This window comes from Maniola hyperantus, chromosome 1 (assembly GCF_902806685.2).
Source record: "Maniola hyperantus chromosome 1, iAphHyp1.2, whole genome shotgun sequence".
NCBI classification, from domain to species: domain Eukaryota; kingdom Metazoa; phylum Arthropoda; class Insecta; order Lepidoptera; family Nymphalidae; genus Maniola; species Maniola hyperantus.
The window spans coordinates 4814007-4836822 of NC_048536.1; the positions used below are offsets into that span (position 1 = coordinate 4814007).

Below are 22816 nucleotides of genomic sequence, written 5' to 3' on the forward strand. Positions count from 1 at the left end.
ATGTAAGATATGATTTTCCGCACGTGTTTATGTTTCCAAAACGTACCTACATGATTCTCCTTCTTTTCATATAATTAATTCATTAAATCCTTTTTCGTCATAGCAAGCTATAAAAATGAGGCGCTCATTCTGGTGCATTTCACAAACATCTCTCGCTACGCATCCTCGCAAATCTTTGGTAAAACTGCAGCCTGATCGATTTCGAAATTCAATACATTATAACAAAATATAATAAACGTTATGCTGCGTTGAAAAGATTGCCGTGTGAAGAAGTGCATTTGATGAACGTCGAAACCTAAAGGAGGAAAAGACTGCATCCTTCAGCCATGTGATGACTGATGGACTGTGATGAACAGTGACAAGAAAACAGAAAGTTTTGGCGTATGAAGGCGCAAATAGGATTATAGAGCAAATAAGTACCTACATAATAGGAAAAGACTAAGAATAAAGTTTAATTACAGTAATACACTATTTAAAGCACTTATAATATTAGGTAGGTACCTGATGTTGACTATGTTTATGTGCTATACCTAACCTATAGCTTAAAATAAATAAATAAATTGGGAGTTATGATTTATATACTAAAGAAAAATAAATAAATAGATACATAATTCGAAGTAAGCAGGGAAGTAGCGAACAAAAAATGCAATAAGGCGAGTATAATTTAGCAACATTAATGCGATACAACACTGGACTATTCACGCAACAATCTCGGAGGGGTGTCAGTTTGGGGTTGACGCACGCAACACGCGACAACTCTGCATGTCAATACATTGGTCCACAATGGTGTGATTTATAAATTGAAGCTTTGAATATTTTTTATACGGAACCCTGAAATTTTGAGTAATCAAATTCTTTTTTACAGTTGGCAAATGGCAATATTCTGTTAATTTTAGGGTTCCGTACCTTAAAAGGAAAAATGGAACCCTTATATAGGATCACTTTGTTGTCTGTCTGTTTGTCTGTCAAGAAACCTACAGGGTACTTCCCGTTGACCTAGAATCATGAAATTTGGCAGGTAGGTAGATCTTATAGCTGACATTTGGGGAAAAATCTGAAAACCGTAAATTAGGGTTAGATCACACAAAAAAAATTAAATTGTGGTCATGAACTAATAATTAGTATTTTCAACTTTCGAAGTGAGATAACTATAGGTATCAAGTGGGGTATCATATGAAAGGTCGCCATCTGTACATTCTAAAACAGATTTTTATTTATTTTTATGCATCATAGTTTTTGAATTATCGTGCAAATTGTCGAAAAAATACGACTGTAGTACGGAACCCTCATTGCGCGAGCCTGACTCGCACTTGGCCGGTTTTTAAGGAAAACTGACGCTATGATTAGACTATTTATTTGTAGTCCGCGACAAGTCGAGATGGCAATCAGGGAATGAGGCGGGGGAACAGCCCGCACACCCACACGTCCCCCACGCTCGACCGCACCTGTTTAGCACGGGGGCTGCGCGGGTGTGCGGGGCGTTCCGTCCCCGATTGCCATTTCTACCTGTCGCGTACCTACCTATCTGATTTGATCACGTAAACTCCAAGTAGGTATAACTCGCCCTGAAACCTGAAATACCTGAAATACCTAAACATAATATTGTAAAATACAAAAGCTATGACTGGATCTATTTCAATTAAAATATTTAAATTATGTTGTAGGTATACCTAAGTGATCAATATCCATCAATTTTAAAATCTATGTGATTTGGTTAATTGAAATTTGTCTAGTCTTTTTGCTTTATACAGCGTGTAACCAGAACGCTAGCAAAAACGAGGAGACATCGTGCTCTGTAGTGAGCCGGCTATGATCATGATGATGATGTTAATAATGATTAATGACAGTACCTAATATTTTTTTTTTAAATTGCGTATTGAAAGCTATGTGTAAGGAAAGAAAGATTGTCATACAATCACTCAGTACATTCTTCGACGTTCCCTTTGCCATTACCCTCACAAAGGGACACATTTCCCCACTTGGAAAGCTGCCAAAGAGTATTTTTATCGAATGCCCTAAACAATGGCTTAGCGATGAGGCACAATAGTTTTGAATGACAAGCGATGGTAGATTAGGCATGGTGACATTCCCTATTCTTTGTGTTAAGATGTGAGGATCGTTCGGTATTGAAATATCGACTCTACTTATGTGAAAAAGAGATATTGTCATAATTATATTATGTGTTTAGTACTAGAGGATGCCCGCGACTCCATCCGCGTGGATTTAGGTTTTTTATAAATCCCGTGGGAACTCTTTGATTTTCCGGGATAAAAAGTAGCCTATGTCCTTCCTTCCCTGGGATGTAAGCTAATTCTGTACCAAATTTCGTCAAAATCGGTTAAACTGTTGGGCCGTGAAAAGCTGGCGACAGACAGACAGACAGACACACTTTCACATTTATATAATATTAGTAGGTTGATAAATTTGGAATCCACGGACTCTCTTGCCAAAGGAGCTCCGGTAGGCTGTTTAGGCATGGCTCTCTTAACGATACAATTAAAAGAGCTCTTGCCACCATAAATATTCCTGCGCTCATTGAGCCGGCAGGGATTAGTCGGGATGATGGCAAGAGACCTGATGGATTGACGCTGGTTCCCTGGGAACGGGGACGGGCGCTAATGTGGGACGCAACTTGCGTTGACACATTGGCCCCGTGTCATATCAGGAAGACAGCATCAAGACCGGGAGCCGCAGCAGAAACAGCTGAAAACGGCAAGCGGCGCAAGTATGCCTCTCTTATAGAGAGTTACATTTTTGTGCCGTTTGCCGTGGAGACCCTGGGGCCATGGAGTCTTAGTGCTAAAAATTTTTTACGAGACATTTCACCGCGATTAATAGCCTCAACTGGTGACAGAAGGGCTGGCTCATTTTTTGCGCAGCGGATCAGCCTGGCTGTCCAGCGCGGAAATGCAGCCAGTATTCTTGGCACCATTCCACGCGGTCATGATTTATATAGTAATTAGATAAGGCTAGCTTTAAGTTTTATTATATTAGTAGGTATGGATTACATTCAAAGCAAGCGAAGTAGTGGGCAAATGCCGGTATAATAGCAATGCGATTGGAATTTGGATGTGCTCGTTTGTTCGAAAAATAGCGCCAGCAACTTAGCAACGTCGCAAAATTGTAAAATGATACAATAAAAACATCACTCCAGTCCATTCAAATATGAAAGCACGTCGCAAGCAAATAGGGTAAACAAAGCGGAAGAAACCACAAATCGCGGTCGGTTTAAGTGAGTTCAAATAGGAAAAAAAGGGAAAGCTGGCCCCTCCATTGTGATCGGGAATCACTTCAGCACATGCTGGAAGGGCGATTTTTACTTTGGTGTCTGTGTTATCGACGTCATGTTGATGCATCTTCTGTTACCAACACAAAGTTTCATAGAATTCATTTATCATCGTAGGAAGGTCCAAGAATTTCCAATTAAAATCTTATTAGAGAAAATTTCAGAAAATTACTCAACAAAATAACTGAGATTTGTGGTGCATCTCCTTTCAGCAATAGGAAGTTTCAAGTGATTCATACACCAGCGTACGAAGATGCAAGAATTTCCAATAAAAATCTTATTAGGTAGAGAAAATGGGGAAAATTTGAGAAAATTACTTAACAAAATTACTGAGACTTGTGATGCATTTCCTTTCAATAATATAGAAAGTTTCAATGGATTCATTCATAATCGTAGGGCGATGCAAGAATTACCAATTAAAATCTTTTAAGAGAAAATCGTGAGAACTGAGAATTTGAGAAAATTACTTAGCAAATTAACTGAATTAGAATTTGGTCGTCGTCGTTCTAACCGTTCGATGCCCATAGCTGGACACAGATATGTCTCTTATAGTGATGTCCACAGAACCCGGTCTTGTACCGTTTATGTCTGGCAACTTGAAAGCGTTCGTCCACCTATTGGGGAGTCTCCTGGCCTTATATTTTCTGGCGTGGGGTCTCCAGCACTATGGAATTCCATCTTCTAACCGTAACATAGTGCAGTTTGTAAAAGTGTAACTGTTAAAGGTCTTATTAGTGGACTGTGGTGGTTTTAATTGAAAGATTAACACCCCTTTGTACTAGTTAGTAATAGTTTAATCACTTTCATTTAGCTACATTGAGTTTTTACATCGGCAGTTGGTACGTCCACCTATTTATTACATATAGCGGGCCGCAATATCAAGAGGCAAACACTGTTGCCATACTTTGTGACGTCATAGACTTAAGCTATTCCCGACAGTTATGTTCGTTTAAATTTTCACCAGCAGAATAGCCCCGTTTACTTATTTATTATCCTAAAACAATATCAAGGAAAGTTTTCAGTACGAAGTTTCGTTCTAATTAGAGCATCCACATTGTATTACTATATCATATTTGTCGACAATGGCATCCTTTATGTAGCAAACAATCGTGTTGCTGATGAATTTCGGTCTATGTCTGAGCCGTGTCTTTGTATTCGGCCTCCCTCTAGTGGACAACACAATGGAACAAAAGTTGTTCAATGGCGGCACAGCACCTAATACCCGGCCCTCCCCGCCTTTGTTTCGGGTAATGTTCGACTTTTATGGATATTTTCAATGGTTCGGTATAATCAGAACGAAGTTGCGAACTCTATACAATTAATCGCTTAGGTCTGTCGCGTTATGGAACTTTAATGCACATGATTCAATTAAATTGTTTAAACTGTGCTCAACCTTTATAAAAGATCTTACCTGGGTCAATTTTGGAATCAATTTTATTTTAAAAAACTTGTTTCAAATTTCCTATTTTCTTTTATTTCACGACAAAGCTACTGGGTTGATTTTTCTAGGAAAAAAAATCTTCAAAAACAATACAGAAAAGGAAACAAAAATACAAAAAATGATAATGATGTGCTTTAAACTAACGTAGGTAAGCCTTTGGTATAGTCCTAGGATGATGAAAACTAATGCCTGCTTTAGAATATTTACAGAAAATATATAGAAAACAGAAAATGTGTATTTAATGTGAAAATGTCAATATAACATAGAGACTTGTCCAGCAAAAGTTGGACACAAAACCCCTCTTACCTATAATATTATAATACGGAGCGGCTCAGATAAGTCATAATGCAGTTTGCCGTTGAAAGCGCCCGCCACACTTCCCCGATCGGATTTTCCACGATAATCGCGACAAAAGAACTTTGTGCTGCTGCTGTAGTCGGGGTACAGTCGACTCGTACATTCTGCCGAGTTGCGTCGCACACGATTTCTATTCACATTGTCGCGAACGGATAAGCAGTTATTTCATTCACTAGATTTAAACAATAGCTTACTAGACAATATACAGACATACATACTAAAATATAACAGGTGGGGACGTACATTCTTATTCTGTATTAAAAATAGATAGGTAAGTAAGTCTTTGGGAAAGCTTATACTTTACTAAACGATAATGGATGGATATATTTCTAATATAGATAGGTACTTCGAAAGTAGGAGAGACAAAATAAAGCTTGACTTTTAGGGACGAGATTTTTTTCGGACAATAATAAATACTTATCGTGCGTTTTAAATACCTAATTATTATGTACTAGATAATGCCCGCGACTTCGTCCACGTGGATTCAGGTTTTTAAAAATCCCATGGGAACTCTTTGATTTTCCGGGATAAAAAGTAGCCTATGTCCTTCCCCGGGATGCAAGCTATCTCTGTACCAAATTTGGTCAAAATCAGTTGAACGGATGGGCCATTTCCCATACCGTTTGGTATTTTATCGCCTCGTTATTCTAAGCAGTTTACCTGCTATTACTTAAGTTTTGTGAACTGAATTACTTAAGTAGTACCTATCAAGTATCAGTAGACTTACAAACAAAGATAGTCAGCATAATAAAAGCACATACGAAAGTCTATTAGGAGAACATTCATATCGCACAAAGGCGGCGTACAAAGTTGCTGTCTTCAAATATAAAGGACCCGCACATTATGGTGGTTTAAGTGACCGCAAGCGAATGAGATCGCCGGAGCGGCAGAATTGCAAGCCGCTATTGTCAGCGAGTAGCGACGTATAAATTAGTTATTAAGGAAATTTTGATGTTCGTAACGTATGTTTAATTATAGATTAAACTATGGTAGGTACGTATACTTAACATTTTAATTTGATATAGGCCGTACAAAATGACTTCTCACGCGCTATTTTATGGGTCACTCTATGGGTCAACTGTCATGTCAAAAGTACGGTTTACTTTTAAAATAAGGACTAAAATCGTAGTTTTGACGTGAAATTTGACACGTAAAGTTAAAATGGCGCGTTAGAAGTTATTTTTTACGCATTATAATAGAGATATTTTGTTATTAGGTTAACTGTAGCAGTCAAACTAAGGTGGTGTTGGCCTATTGCTGGTCGATTACGAAAAAGCTGCATTAATCATTGCTATAATTTCAATGGATGTGATTGGTCGAATTGATGATATCACTAGATGATACCCGCGACTTCGTCCGCGTGGATTTAGGTTTTTTAAAATCCCCAAGGGAACTCTTAGATTTTCCGCGATAAAAGTAGCCTAACCCCGAGATGCAAGCTATCTCTGTACCAAATTTCTTCAAAATCAGTTAAACGGATGGGCCGTGATAAGCTAGCTAGACAGACACACTTTCACATTTATAATATTAGTATGGATTTTTACAACGTGCATTTCAACCAATATTGAGAGAGTGTCCCCCAATCAGAGGTGACGACGATGATTATTTTTGACAGACTAGAAATAGATACAAATTTTTACATGGAGTCATATCCACAGACTTCCACAGAGTAGCTCTAATAACCAGGACTCACAGCTTACTTATCATAACCGAAGAAGCTATTGCCGCAAAGCATCTGACCCATCACCATTATCCTTTAGGTAGAAGATAGCTGTGATAAAAGTAATGTCTCTACAAAAATGTAACACGATCCATGTCGCTCGACGCTTCCACAAAAATGAACAATACCTACATCGAAACTTGTGCATCACGAGAAAAGTACGAAAAGCTCTGGCGGCCGGAAGTTGCCAAATGAAGTGCAGTGCAAATATTCAATTTGCGTTAGATACATTTTTGAAGGGGAGGATGTATGAATATACCTACTGTTACAATCGACGCGATATAAAATATGTTATTTTGACGAATCTACAATAAAATATAAATTTTACTTACATAATATGTACTCATATTATGCATAATTAAAATTAGATTGCTTCGGCTTGTGAAAAGTGCAAGTCAAAGGCTCACTCTGAGAGGAGACCCTGTTCTCTTTAGTGAGCTGGCGATGGGTGATGATGATATTATTTATTTATCTAAATAAAATCACTCTATCTGGTTCACAATACGCGCGAGTACACCCATATGAAATAGTAATGTTATCTAATTAGATTCTGCGACGTCGACTCTGCGGGCTATTGTGCCAGGGACAATGACTGCTAATTCCTGATCTATGTAACTTCCTACATTGTTCCTGGATAGGGCTGACGGTAGGCCCTAGGCTACTTGAAACAGCGATGGAACGAAACGTTTTAGGAGTAATGTAAAGCCTTTCTCAAGTGCCGTTTTAGAGTTTCGTTGGTTTATTCCTTTATGGCCAGTTTCCTAAAAGACAAGATTTCTACAAGGACGGATTCCTATAAGGACAAATTTTCATACCTTTTTAGTTTATGTAATAAAACTATAAAATTGCAAAACTCACAACGTCGAGGCACACTTTACCGTGTTTAAAATGCGTTAAGTTTGTCTAATAATATTGATTACATAGATCGCTAATAATAATAACTACCTACTTAATACTTACCAGATGTTTATCTGCGCTGTTATTAAAACATCGTGCATCTCGCTCTTGAGTACCTATGTCTCACCCGTAAATTCCCACTAGATTTCAATATGGAGATAATCAAGGAGCGGATAATATCAACAAATGACTAAAAAGCCGGAAAACATTGGTGGTTCCTACGGTGCTGCTGGCTGCAAATGTTCATGGGCGGGCGGCGGCTTTTTAGATTGCTCTATTTATATCTATTTAAAAAAAAAATTTAATAGCATGCTCTCAATTACGCGACCACTGCTACTTACTGAAAAAAATACTCTTAAATATCAAATGGGCTGAAAAGATAATTTAAGGTTTGCGTTGCAACCCCTGCTGTTACATACTTCTTGACAAGTACAAGTATTCGGACGCCTGATTATAGTAGGTACTTACTGTAGAATTACAAAAGCAGGCATCCCTGCGTTGTGTTGACAGATTTTCCTATTATCAACCCGAACAATGCGCCCACTTGTAATACATCAATATTTAATATCAGCCGAAATAATTGAATTTTTAAAAGCTAACAAACTGTCTGGTGTCGTTAAGGTATACATTTTTATATTGTTCTAAAGGACCATGCTAATGTCACAAAATATGTGAAAGTGTGCCTTTTCACGGCTCAAGCTCTGAAATAAAGATAGCTTGCATGCTGATTACAGATATAGAATAATTTTTAACCCTGGAAAATAAAGCGTTTGCACGGGATCTTCAAGAATCCTAAGTGCAAACGACGAAGTGGCAAGCATTAGCTATAGTAAAGGATAAAAGCAGTTGAGTAGTAGGGATCTTCCTAATAAAAGTTGCGTGTTCTTTTTCTATAACCGCAAATGCTGAGTTTCCTGTCGGCTTATTAGTATAAAATCTGCTTCTTGGCGTCAATCGGCTCTTCCGATTCATTCCACGATTACCTATCTACCTCCTAGGTATATCTATGTCTCGATCGTCCATCTAGCGATAAAAAAATCCGTATTTCGTGGATACGGAATGGCAGTTTTTATAATGATAACTAGCTTGTTCCTGCGACTTCGTCCGCGTGGATTACACAAAATTCCAAACGACTATTTTACCCACTCAGAGGTTGAATTTTCAAAATTCCTTTCTTAGCGGATGTCTACGTCACAATAGCTATCTGCATGCTAAATTTCAGACCGATCCGTCCAGTAGACTGAGTTGAGTTAGCTAGTCAACTTTTCCTTTTATATACCTATTTATATACTTTTAAATCAAGTTTGATTATAGGCATCTTCTAGGCAGAGCGCGTTGCTCCTTAGGCTGCATTGCATCATCATTCATCACATTGATGTTGGAATCCCCATCATTATTTTTTGTTAAATAAAAAAAAAAGCAAGAGTAAATTTCGTGGTCGAATGTCAATAATACATGACCCTTATCGGTCATCCCCTAGGTCATCTCGACACCAACCCCTGTTCCGCGTCGCTTGTGGTTGTTTCCTGTAATTAATTGTCAATTCTGTCATCGGATCTTCAATTTATACGTGATGGAGGTTAAACACGGAGATTTGTTGATTTGGGCGTTGTTGTGTAGTATAAAAAATCCGCTAATTGTTAATTTTTGCATAAATACCTACATAAGTAGGTATGTAATAAAAACCTTTGATCATTATTTAATTTTAATTTATTTCGGTACACCAACAGCAAGTTCACAATGCGCTTATTAAATAAATAAAAAATACAGTCTTTTAATGTGTGACATGCCACTTAAAGGTATACACAGCTATTGTAGGACAACTATAAAATAAGTACGACCGCTCACATTTTGTACATAAATTCACATAATAATTGTACATGAATCATTATTCGTTTTTAAGTAATTAAAATATCACTTGCTTTAACGGTGAAGCAAAACATCGTGAGGAAACCTGCATGCCTGAGAGTTCTCCATAATGTTCTCAAAGGTGTGTGAAGTCTGCCAATCCGCACTTGGCCAGCGTGGTAGACAGACTATGGCCAAAAACCCTTCTCACTCTGAGAGGAGACCTGTGCTCTGTAGTGAGCCGGTGATGGGTTGATCATGATGATGACGATGAATCATTATGACAACTTCTGGCTCATAAATATCTTGAACCTACCACTTTCCTAGTGGATCCACGTAACTAACTTCTAACAGGCACTAATTAACATGACCAGACGCAACTTCGGGCAGCTGTAGAGAGACTATAAATTGGTGACATTTTTGTCTGATGTGGTCAGCCTGCAGAACAGACACAAAATAGAGAATTGAATAGAATAGAACTTTGTACCTAATACATAATAGAATAGAATAGACTTTGTGATTTTTTAAATTGATTTATTTAAATATAGTATTATTTAATTGACGAATTTTATTATTCTTGGGTTAATTGGATTGTATTGTTGTTAATACATGAATTTTAAAATGTAAAATTAGAATAATAAGTTATTTTGCATGCCACTCTATAGCATATTGTAGCTACTGTACCCATAAACATAATATCTATTGTATCTACCTCAATCTATGCAAATAAATATATGATTAAATGATTAAATTAAATTAAAAGCTCAGAACCAGTGCAATTCTACTTAGCAAAATTTTTGCTATATATTAAACTAGCTGATGCCCGCGACTTCGTCCGCGTGGAATGAAGTTTTTTTAAAATCCCGTGGGAACTCTTTGATTTTCCGGGGTAAAAAGCCTATGTCACTTTTCAGGTCTTTATCTATACACATGCAAAAAATCACGTCAATCCGTTGCACCGTTGTGACGTGATTGAAGGACAAACAAACAAACACACTTTTGCATTTATAATAAGGGTACTGATAGCAAAGGCTAAACATTACTATTGAACTTTAGAAAAGATACACAAAGTCTGTCATATAACACATTCTCTCTTGTATTCAGCGTTAGCTATTTGTTTTCATACAATGTTCTCTAAAATTGTGATCCATCATCGGATTTGAATAACATTGAATACTTGCGTTTTATTATAGCTCACGACCAGTGATGTAAGACCTCTAGAAAGTCTACAGACTAACAAGCAGACCCTTTGACGTCATACTCGATTGAATCAATATAAAGGATCGAACTTATCTGGGAGTATTAATAGTAAACCTCTGGTGGTTCCATTGATTTTAAATACAAAATGTCTAGCAAGCACCCTGTATTGAGGTTAAAGTCAATAATTTTGACTATAATAACTAACAAGACGCATAATGTTTACTGCAATTTTAGCTGATAGAAAATGATGATGCAGTCTAGAATCTATAGATAGAAGTGCGGTAATCTGGATGAGCTTTGGAAGTTTACTAAACACATTCCTACCCCTAATATGGTCTACCGAAACCCTTCTTGAGAGAATGAGCCGGCGATGGGTAGATCATGATGATGATGATGATGTTTTCAGGACACTTTCCTGTGGAAACATTTTCAGGTTGGAAAATAGCAATCGGCGCACAACAGCAAACTAGACAACAAAAGCAGATATCGAGTGATGCCATTGTTGTGCTAAAGTACAATCACATCATTACCGCATAGGTAGGTAGGTAGGTATGTTGCGACAAGTATTACATGAGTATGTATTACATATTGTTTCCTACTGCTGTCGTATTCTCTTGTCTCTCTGAACAAGGCCTAAAACTTGCTAAAACGTCCGTCGTCAATATGTTTCAGTTCCACAGATATAAACCTACAGATATGCAACTAGCGTGGCCAGTGGCCCCTACAGACCCTCTCGCTCAAGCAGAGGTACTATTACTTGGGAAATGTTATTCCTTCTATTACGTTCGCTTCGGCTATTGCAGCATAGTATACTGCTTGTAACTCACCATTGCACAATAACTTCAAAAAAGAATAATCGTATTCAATTTTCGAACCTTTTTTTAAAATACTTGAGTCAACATAACCTCAGTTCACGTTGTTTGTCAAGATCTCACGTACAAAATGCATCTTGACAAATAAAAAGTGTCCACGGTGATAAGGACAAAAAATGGTCAGTCGTCAGGTAAGAGCTTAAATGCCATCTCGCTCTAACAGTAAGAGTCACAATAGGGCTACTTCTATAGGTATTTATTCTGAGATCAATTCATCATGCTTCAACGTTGAAAACAAGGCTGTATGCAAAGATTAGAGAATACCAAAAGTAGCAATACCATGGACGCTGCAAGGGGCTAGCACGTAAATTATTGTGATTATCACATTGCGATAATCGCAATTCACTTAAGTTTTCTGCAGTGGACGTCAAAATTTGTTGAGAGGTGCGTCTTGTCAACGACACCACTCACTGGGGTGTCGACTACTTGAAGAGCAACAACTCATCCAAATATTAATATTTATTGGAGTATTATTTTCGTTCGATTGTCGCGTTTGACTGAGCACAACAGTACAACAATACAACAGTAGCAGATATCGAACGAGTCCATTGTCGGAGGTGACATCTAAAAGCATTGTGCCGAGGTACAATCGCACCATTACCGCCTCCATTGTGACAATGTTAACATGTCGTTATCTAGATCAAGCGCCATCTATTGTCCGGCGGAGACTTTTGTGTAGGATTTCGCTTTCTTTACTCTATCTAGCTTTGGAGAGAGAGTCTTTAGATTTATGGTTCTAAGAACTTATATCTAAACGAAATTAAAAAGTTTTAATTTCAAAGTTCGGAGTTTTCATTTCTATTTATGCTCGTCTATTCTTTATAATCCATACCAACATTATAAATGCGAAAATGCGTCCGTCTGTCTGCTAGCTTTTCACGGTCCATCTGTTTAACCAATTTTGATGAAATTCGTTATAGAAATAACTTGCATCCCGGGGACGGACATAATCTTTAGGCATTGACTTTTTGTTCCAGATAATCAAAAAAGTTAGGAGTTAAAAAATCCCACAGGATTAAAAAAAACCTATAACTAAGAGTTACCACGGGATATTTAGAAAACCTAACACCCAAGTACTTCAGGTTTTCCAACGAGCTGGTGAGATCGTCCACAAGTCGAATGGCCCGCTTTTGGATCCGATCAAATGGAAGGAGTTGGTACTGTGGTGCTCCGGTCCAAAGTTGAGAACAATACTCTCTATTATGTGGTCGGACTTGCGATTTATAAAGAAGGAGCCCGCGTGCTCAGGCGTAAAGTAGAGCTTTGCTCTGTTGAGCACCCTGAGCTTTTTGGATACCTTTTAGTACCTCAATGTTTACTAACAAAAGGTATGTGTGTTAATAACAAGTGAATAATAATTTTCAATTTCAACAAACCACTTTGTAGGTATATTTCGGTGTACAAAGACATTTTGCGAAGTCGTAGAATTCGCGTAGCGCATCTACGTAATGCTACGAGTTATTTATTGCTTAGTACACAACGTGTTATTTTATTTACTAAAAGTAAAATCTTGTTTACTGTCACACTCATATTTTTAAGACTCATATACATATACATTCAGGCTCGATCTTGTAAATATATAAACTTCAAATAGTTCACCATCTATATTATGTACTTATTAATTATTTAACCTAATATAAAATGTAGCCTATATACTATAAAACTTAAAGCTACCTATATACTTATCACCCGCATCATAATAACGAATCAATTGACACCTTCAAATCATACATCGAAATTGGCTCAGTAAGTTTAGTTTAAAATGTACGGTGGAACATAATATGTATAAACAAACATAACAAACATACGACTGCTAAAATCAAAACCCTTTCTTTTGACTTTGCGTAGTTAGGTAAAAATAAACTTATTTTGAAAAACTGAAAGAATTTTTATGAAACTTGATTTGTATAACCGAAAACTTAATGAAATCTAAACATCAAATCAATTGTTTTCTTGACTCGTTCCATTTTCCCGATCGGCTGTGGATTGTAACCAAAGCGAAGGTATTGTAAGGATGACGCGACACCGCCTCGGCTGACCACCACATTGTTCCTCGCACAATGACTGGTTAATGAGATCTGATCCATCCTGGCCGGACAATAGCTCCCTACCCCCTTTATTTTATTAATTAATATATTACAATAGAGGCGAACCTGCGCTTTGGGAACTATTCCATTGTTTGCGGTGACTTGGCACAATTGATATAGGTTTATTGATGCAAAGCGATAATTATATGAGGCATCGGACGCGTCATGATAACGTTAATTACGTAAATTTATCTCAGATTACGTAACCTGTCCAAACAAACTGTCTATATGTACTATGTATATGTACATAGGGTGGTGTGTGTGTAAAATTAAATTAACAACCTTAAAATACATACTTTTTACTAAAACTTTTTGGAGGAGACCGAAGCCTCAATTTGACATTACTTACTACCAAATTCGTGCCTCAAAGCGATGTCACGTAGAAACCGATGGAATTCTAAAAAATAACTGTTCTATCCCACTCAGCTGTTAGTCCGATTCCATTTTAGACTGTTCATTGTATATTATGTATTAATTTTAAGTTTTTGGCACTCGTAGTTGGTACACGAATAAATAAATAATTGCGAAAGGGACTGATAACCCTTCTTTTTGAAGTCGGTTAAAAAGCAAACATCGAAATCTTTTGAACTAAATTGAAATGTAAACACTTTTCAATACGTCCATTCTATAAGTAATTTCATCCAAAATTCCGAGCTCCCCAGTGCGGGCGCCGCGCGCCGGCCACCACGCTCGGGCGACGCTGAATGCCGCTGCCGCGGGGGCGTATCAGAATTCAATCTTTCACTGTTGCCATTGCAATATGAAAATTGAATTTTATTACTCATATCCCATCTCTATGTGGTCACGAATATTCTTGAAATTTGAAGGATTGCTACGGATTGTATGAAGATTAGTGGTTTTTGTTGAGGCTAGAGCCCGTCTGTGCTTTTGATATTTCTTCGTATAACTGAAGATTTCAATCAAATAAAGTAAGCATTGATGTTATTTTGACTGGTTTGCTATTTTCTCTTCAATTTTTTGCACAAAAAATATACGTAGATAAGCATCATTAATTTGTAGCTGAAATGAAATAGGTACCTATGCTATGTTATTTAGTAAGTACTTGTAAAAAGCCGATTCTGGACCACCAAAAAAAAAAGGTCTTTATTCTTAAATATATTCAATTTTATGTACGTTCGTATTTGGGTAACAGAAATTCATACGTGTACCTTTCTATTTATTTTATTTTCTTTATTGGGTTTATCAACAGCTGATTTTAATTCCAAAGTATAGCAATTTTAATTTTACAACATACTTTCGCAAAATGATAAGCTTATTATAGGTAAACACAGCATGCTTAGGGAGTGACAAGTTATCCTACATCTTAATCGCCTCATGTTTTCCAAGCAAAGCCAATTTTCTCCGGATCTGGAGGGTCCTTATAGGAGCATCTGGATCCTCTGGATGAAAGGAAAAGAGGTGAATATATATATAAAGGTTCTGTTTTTCATTCAGACGTACGGAACCCTAATGTGAACAAATCGCCACGCGCCGACGCTTAAAGTCTTGCGTGTGGCGTTAATGAATATTGTAACAACTTATACATTCGCTATAACATTGCCACGAACTGTTATAAACTTACCTATTACTTACAAAATCCTTTTTATTGTTTTTTTAGTGTAGTCCTAGTCGCCGCTTGTGGTATCACAGTTGTTCATCATTTAATGAAAATTCTATTCACCAAGCCCATTATAAGATTCCCGTACATTTGCTCTTTTGTCCATTTTATTCATGTGCTAACTCCGCCCACTTATGTTTTAGCAGAATTACTTCATTGTATTTCAAAACAATGGCGAATTGCGATGCGAATATCAACTACATAATAATAATTATAAAAGCAGTAATTTTACCCCAATATGAGGAGTGGGGTGACTGTGATTTACCCTTAGGCATAGTGTAATTCTATAGTTAACAAGACAGCTCTTGACCAAACCCTTTAGATACAGCCATAGAAATGGACACAGGTAGGTATACGCTGGAAGACGCGTGCCATACAAACTGACAATTATTTACCGATTCAAAGCGCCCCGCCCGCCCCACCGAGCGTAGTAGGTACTGGGAATTAAAATTAATAAGTAATTTGTGTCAAATTGTGTTTGCAATGCAAAATAAGCGAATAGATCACCCATCTGGAAAACAACTAGGGCTAGGACCTAGCTAATAAATACCTATACCAACATTATACGCTGTTGCAACTACCCCTTTATAAAAAAATGAGTGTGTTATTTGTCAATAAAACCTGCAATTGCCCTCTCTGCAGAAATCATAAAGCGAGAAATCAAACGCGGCTCTTTTTGACCGCGATAACGAAATGATACTTCAAAGTCCATAGAGGGCAACAATATAATAATGGATAATGATCTATGGTATAATATATAGAGGGATCGTGTTTTTATAATTAAAAAAAAAAACTTTCGGGTGTAGTGGTGTACCTACGCGCTGTGCCTGTGTGCGTATAGAAGATCTCTGATTCGATTTCAGGCAGGGTCAATTTTTTTTATTCATTAATTTAACCCATCGTGCACTTACTTTCTGAGTACGGGCGGGTCTCCTCTCAGAATGAAAAAGTTTAGAACCCGTTCCCACATGTCGGCTGTCGGGCCCGGATTCTAATCTGATGTTCCAGCGGCAGAATATTTTGACACAAAATCGGTTTCAGACAAGTGTGAATAGCTTCATATAAAATGTGCTGCCCCTGGAACATCGATTAAAATCCGGGCCCGACAGCTATCAAGTGGGAACGGGTTGTTATTCATAGTCACGCTGGCCAAATGCGGATTGGCAGACTTTGCACACGTTTGAGAATTAGTTTAGGTGTTCTTCCTAATGTCTCGCCTTCGGCTGCGGCGAGCCACCTAACGTATCGGCGAAGCCTAAGCTTAATAGAGTGCTTAATAAACTGACAGAATAGAGACAATATATTCTTGGTCGAAAAGAACTGCATCGTCCTTACCATCAGGGGGCCAACTACTGTTGTAGTTGTTGTTGTACTGTTGTAGCTAGACGATTGCAATCGATTTGATTGGCCGACAATTTCTCACTCATCTCACTGTTTTTTCAAATGAGCAAAAATACCATAAAAGCCAACAACAACAACAGCAACAATTTATTGTATTTGCACAGTAAAAATAATAATATGCTATTCTTTTCAGCAAAGAACATAGTGAAAATGGTAGCACTATAACCTGTCAATTTAGTAAGTACATGTCACTTTAGTGACTGTAGTAGTACTTCCAACTTCTTTGCTGTGTACAGCAGTATTGCTACCATTGGCTAACTTATGATTGCGACTGAATTTCATCGACAAATTTAAATAAAAGCTTATTGTTTCAGGAAAATAGTCACCGTACTCGAGCTTTGGTAAGTTTTTGTGCATGAATATTGTTTTGGTATTTATTAAATATTTTGTGGCTCTATTGAGTATCAATTTGAATTCACATTACTTAGTTCAAATTATTTTATTTTATTATTATTTTATGTTAAAAAAAAGTTTAGTCAAGACGTAAAGTGCAATAAATCTTTTAAGTGTGATTAATTTTGAGAAGTAGTTTATCGGTTCTCCGACTTTTTCGGACAAATTTCTCCTCAAAGTATGTTATGTATAGAAGAAGACCATACCAATCTGCTCTATGTCATCATCATTATTTTAGCGAATTGCCGTGATGAAAGGTGAAACTTAATGTTCCTACAGACGGACACAATTTTGCATTTGTATTAAATAAGAATGCAGATTTTTTTTAAAGAAATGAGAGTATAAAGATAATTCACTCGTTTGCCTTTGTTATAATATTCGCGCGATTGACATGAGTCAGTGCGTCCGCGTCACGAGTCAACTCGCGGCAAGGCCGCCTCAGCATGTCAAGTTCGCTGGAGCCACCGCGTACATATTTCGCTAAAGCGCCGCTACAGTAACAATAATGGCTCAGTCCCCATTGTTTGGGCCCGTGGCACATTACGCTTTTGTCTCTGCCCTCTCCCGTTCCTCACAATGCGGCCAGGAAACAAGTGAGCCTTTATTTCGCCTCTTTTTGTCTCGGAGTATCGCTGCTTATTGTCTTCATTCGATTGTTCGGAGCTCTTCAGAGGGCACATTGTTGCGGACTCTGTTGTTAGTGCTGAGCTTGCGGATGTGCAATGTGAAAAGTGTCATTTGAATATTAATACGACGCTAGTAGATATTGCGCGTTGCTTCTACAGTCTACACTGCTACTGCCAATGAATGTTCTTTCGAAACTGGGATGACATACTTAATTAGTAAGTATATATTATACTCTTTGAAATTTCTTTATAGAGATGTTTGTAGATTGAGTTTTATTTTGGACAGCCATGAATTTGTATTGTGGCGACAAAAATACTTTATTTTCATATTAGCTTGACTGTGGAAATACTGGAATTTTGAAGGATATTATTTTATTTTCTGCTTAGCAAATTAAGCATTAAATAATGCATTTACCTAACTAGGTCACGATTTCATGATGATCAGTAATCAATAAGTGAAGGGAATAGGTACATTGCAGTAGTAGGAACTCGAAACACGCGCAGTGCTACCACAGAGTGCTACGCTCCGTCTCGTAGACGCGTGCGGGCGCACTTATTCGCGCGTCTCTCTTTTAGCAAACTCTGTCAAAGCGAAATGATCACGAATTTATAGTCCACACAAAATGACTTTTCTCTATGGATCATCATGTTAAAATAATGTTATCATGTTAAAAGTACGGTTCACCTTTAAAATAAGGACAGGAAGAAAAATCTTATTTTTGACGTGACAAATAAAAAAACACACAAAGTTAAAATGGCGCCTGAGAAGTCATTTTGTACGCATTATACTTCAATTGTATAACTCTCTTACTAATGTGTCATGAGCCTCATAATTTTAGCAGATATATACTTTTAAACGCAGTTAAGCATAATAATATTGTGGAATACTTAAATATTGTAGTTTTCCGTATCCTGGAATGACATCCAGGCACCAAACACTCGTCTGTCCTCCATCTCTATCTGCGAATGATACAAGCTACACCAGCATCTCTTCTAGTTAGCATTGTTCACACGGCCCCATTGTATAGGTGGCTTTGTTCAGGCACGCCCCGTTTTTTCCTTTCGGCTTTCGAAGCGCTGCGATGTAGCTGAAAACAGGGGCTACAAGGGTTGCTGTAATTACGTACTTGTACAGCAAATTATACATAATATAGCAGCCTGTGACTTTGCTGGCAGACAAGTTAACTTTCACATATAAACAAGACTTGTTCTACCCGCCCTATGATGCGTAGGGTTCACGTCGAAACGGTTCCATGTTCTATACAGAACACGAAGGTGGTGTTAACAGCCGGACTTAGGATCACCAATTTTCGGTTACAGTTCTTATAGGTACGTTTGTTTTGGCATATTACACTTTAATCATCTATCGTGTCACAGTTAAAATCCATTTTTAGTTTAAATCCGTTTTACCTCGTAAAAATTGATTCTGACTTAAAGCAAAACTTGTAAAAAAATTTGAATGAACTAAGTAGTCCAGAACGAAATCTGAGCACCCCGACTCCACGTTGTTTTATCTGTCCTATTTCCTAGAGTTTTTTTTTGTAAAGCGTGAACCCAGAAGCTTCCGAACGAGGTCTTGAATGAATCATGCTAAGTGGAGTGAAGCGGGGAGATGGCGTGCCACGAGACTGCGATTTCGTAGCGAAACGAAGGTCGAGTACTTAGGTGAAGTTGAATGAAGGGATAACGGTGCGAGTCTTCTGGCGTAGCCCTTTGTTAAAAAAAACAGTCAGTCACTCAGTCAGTTCACAAATTAGTTAATTAGATAAATATGAGTGAATAGTTGGCATTTTATTTGGAAAAGATAGGTGCTTGATTCTAATAACTACTTAAACCAAAATTTCTCTAAATTAAATAGTTTTTACTCTAATAGTGAATTCTAGGTTTTACTAGATAAAACGGCTTTTATCTGTAACATAATATATCTAAATATTATATCTACTTACCTACTCTGACTACAAACGTATAAAAATGTCTGTCTATATTTCGAATTACTTAACTGCGTTATTGCCTTTAAAACGACTGAATTAATTTTTATTCCGGGAAACTAAGGGTTCCTGAGAGATTTTTAAAAATCTTTTTTCTTGACTATTTTCAAAAAGTTGTTTGCACAATGGATCTCGAGTATTTTATAACATGTAAGAAAATGTGAACACTTTTAGCGTCGTGTAGTAATAAATTAAATGTCAAACGTTACGTGTCTATTGTGAAGCATTTCCCCGTGAGCTCTCTATACAAAACGCCCCATTGCGTGTTCCTTTCCTCGAAACCTACCCATTCATGTTTCCCGCGTTTTCCATACACAATATTGCGACTTTATGAGCCCGTACGCTCCTCAAGGCTCCAAATACCCCATTGACGAGCGTCGAGCAAATTCGCTATAGCGAATTAACACTATTCATGAGAAGTTTTGAAAGAGGACTACTCTCATACAATTTGGTGGCATTCATAAAGATTCACTTCTTAGCTAGCTCGATGAATGGCTTTGTGGAAAATGTTCTATATTTTAGTTGGAGCGCACTTGAAGATCCAATTTCAAAGTTCATTCAAATTAATTTCTTTTTCATTGCGCACAATTCGCTTTATATTTTAGCTTATTATGAGCATAAAAGTGCCCCCAAAGTTTTTATTTTGCGAGCTTTCATTTTTGAAGGAAATAGTGCACAGAAGTACATATAAATGAGAATTCCTCACGAATTCGTTAAACTCAGGTAAGTGCATAAAATATAAATAAGTAGTAGGTACTAGGTAGGTACCAAAATGGTGGTCCAGAAGATGATATACTACCCTCGCAAGGCTTAGTCTTGCGCGCCAGTGCAACTGTTGTGGATGCGCCTCGGCCCTCTTCTTGACCGAGGCAAATGTTTAATCCCTTGGTATCCACAAACCACAGTCTACAAAGCGTGGCAAACCAATACCTCGTGAGGTTGCCGCTTGCCGCTGTTTAGTCTGACTCTACTATTGATTAATAATTATTAAAATCTTAGACTGTACCCCTGCTAAGTGTACCAAGCAGGGACAATGCATCACTTTCACTGTTCACACCTTCTCTAAACCACAGAACAGAAAATTCTGTTCCGTGTCTGAAACTATAACGAAATACTTTTATCAAAATTAATATATGCAATGAACCAAAAACTTAATTTGCTGTAATCCGCTGAAACAGGTCGAATCTGTATGATGCAACATGCAGCATGCGAAATGGACCACCCGCCCTCCCACTGCTAACCATGCAGGAAAAACAGCCACGTGCTGCATGCTGCATCGCATGCTGCATGATACAGATTCGACCTGTTGCAGCGGATTACGGCAAATTAAGTTTTTGGTTCATTGCATAATATCATGGACTTCCGCAAAGTAACGTCTGCTTCTATACAAAATTATTATGATCAAAAATCAAGAATAAGTCCAATGCCTTGCTGTCGAATGAATAAAAGAGATCCAAAGGGAAATCCTTCAGGTTTTTTCATTTGTAAATTTCTATTGTAGTATTTCCCTATTTGGTGGACAAAAGGTGGCTGGTTGGTAACACAATTGGGCCATCTTTTGTTCCACGACCGCTCCGGCGTATTCTTTCAGTGGCGCCTAGGAAAACTGTTCCTAGCATGATGAAGTGGTATTGTCGTTGCATTAATTGTTGCATGCCTCATCTTGTCGCGAGGTGGATATAATAGCTTTGTTTGAAAAATGCAGTAAAACACATTCAGAAGATGTGCAGTACCTACCAATTAGTTCGTTGAAGTTAAAAAGCTATATGCGCCTCACTGGAAAATGACTGTAATGATATTATGTTTTAGGTACCGAGGGGGATATGATGAAATGATACTTTTATTGTACACCACATACCCAGAACAAATACTAAACTTAGAATAAATACTTAGTAAGTACACACACACAGCACACCCGCACAGCCCCTCGCTAACCCGATGCGGGATAGCGCGGGTGACGTTCGTGTAGGTATGCGGAGCGTCCCCAGCCCCATACCCCGATTGCCCCCCGGCCTGGCGCCGGGCTACCTACCTATGGCTATATAATTTGAAGGCGGACGCTACCTAGCTATCTCTGATGATTCAGATCTCTTTTTAGGGTTCCGTACACAAAGGGTAAAACGGGACCCTATTACTAAGACTCCGCTGTCCGTCCGTCTGTCTGTCCAACTGTCTGCCCGTCTGTCTGTCTGTCACCAGGCTGTACCTATCTCATGAACCGTGATAGTTAGATAGTTGAAAGTTTCGATGATGTATTTCTGTTGCCGCTATAACAACAAAATATACTAAAAAACAGAATAAAATAAATATTTAAGGGGGCTCCCATACAACAAACGTGATATTTTTTTTGCTGTTTTATAGATAATGGGACGGAACCCTTCTTGCACGAGTCCGACTCGCACTTGGCTGGTTTTTCTTTTACTCAGATTTTATATGGAGGTCCTGTGGAAATCCTATTTAGATCATTTTGACGGTCACGATCACCGTCGCGTTGCCCCGATGCGCATCATGGTCAGAAAGAAAGTAAATTATTTTGAACCACTGACATAATATATTGTATTCATGAAGGCGAGTGAACAACAACAACAACAACATTGCGTAAGTGTGCCTGCGGTTTTGAACATTACTTTAGGAATGAAAAGGGGTGGTAACTGGTAAGTGAAAACCATAAGAGTTCGATTTTCGCACGGGAGAAGACCTTTTCTGATAATTATAGTGCGACACCTAGGTATTGAATAAAGAAGACCATAAAAGAAAAACCATTTAAAATTTCCATTGAATCATTTTCCTTTTTAGTAAACAAAAAGTGGCTGGTTGGTAACACAATTGGGCCAACTATTGTTCCATGCCCGCTTGGGGCCTAGAATAACTGTTTCTAGAATAATAGCCCTGCAACGCGAGCGGTATTGTCATCGTGTTAATTGTTCCTTTCTTCTAGTCGCGGATTAATCTACAGGTTCGTAATACGGTGTTGGAACTGTAACAGAGAGTTGTAGTGTTATTAGAGTAGCAATCTCTCACAAGGCACACGGCGAATATCTGAGTTGATCTGTACGTCATACGCGTAAATATCATACTGATA

The 22816-nt window shown here is 37.9% G+C and overlaps 1 long non-coding RNA gene across 1 annotated transcript in view; it reads left to right on the forward strand.

Moving 5' to 3' along the window:
- The window catches only part of LOC138403209 (uncharacterized), a 394515-nt gene that overhangs the window by 13688 nt on the left and 358011 nt on the right, over nt 1-22816 (forward strand). The window contains exon 2 of the long non-coding RNA XR_011237494.1: nt 17042-17068. This is a non-coding gene — a long non-coding RNA (uncharacterized lncRNA). The remainder of the gene's footprint in view (nt 1-17041; nt 17069-22816) is intronic.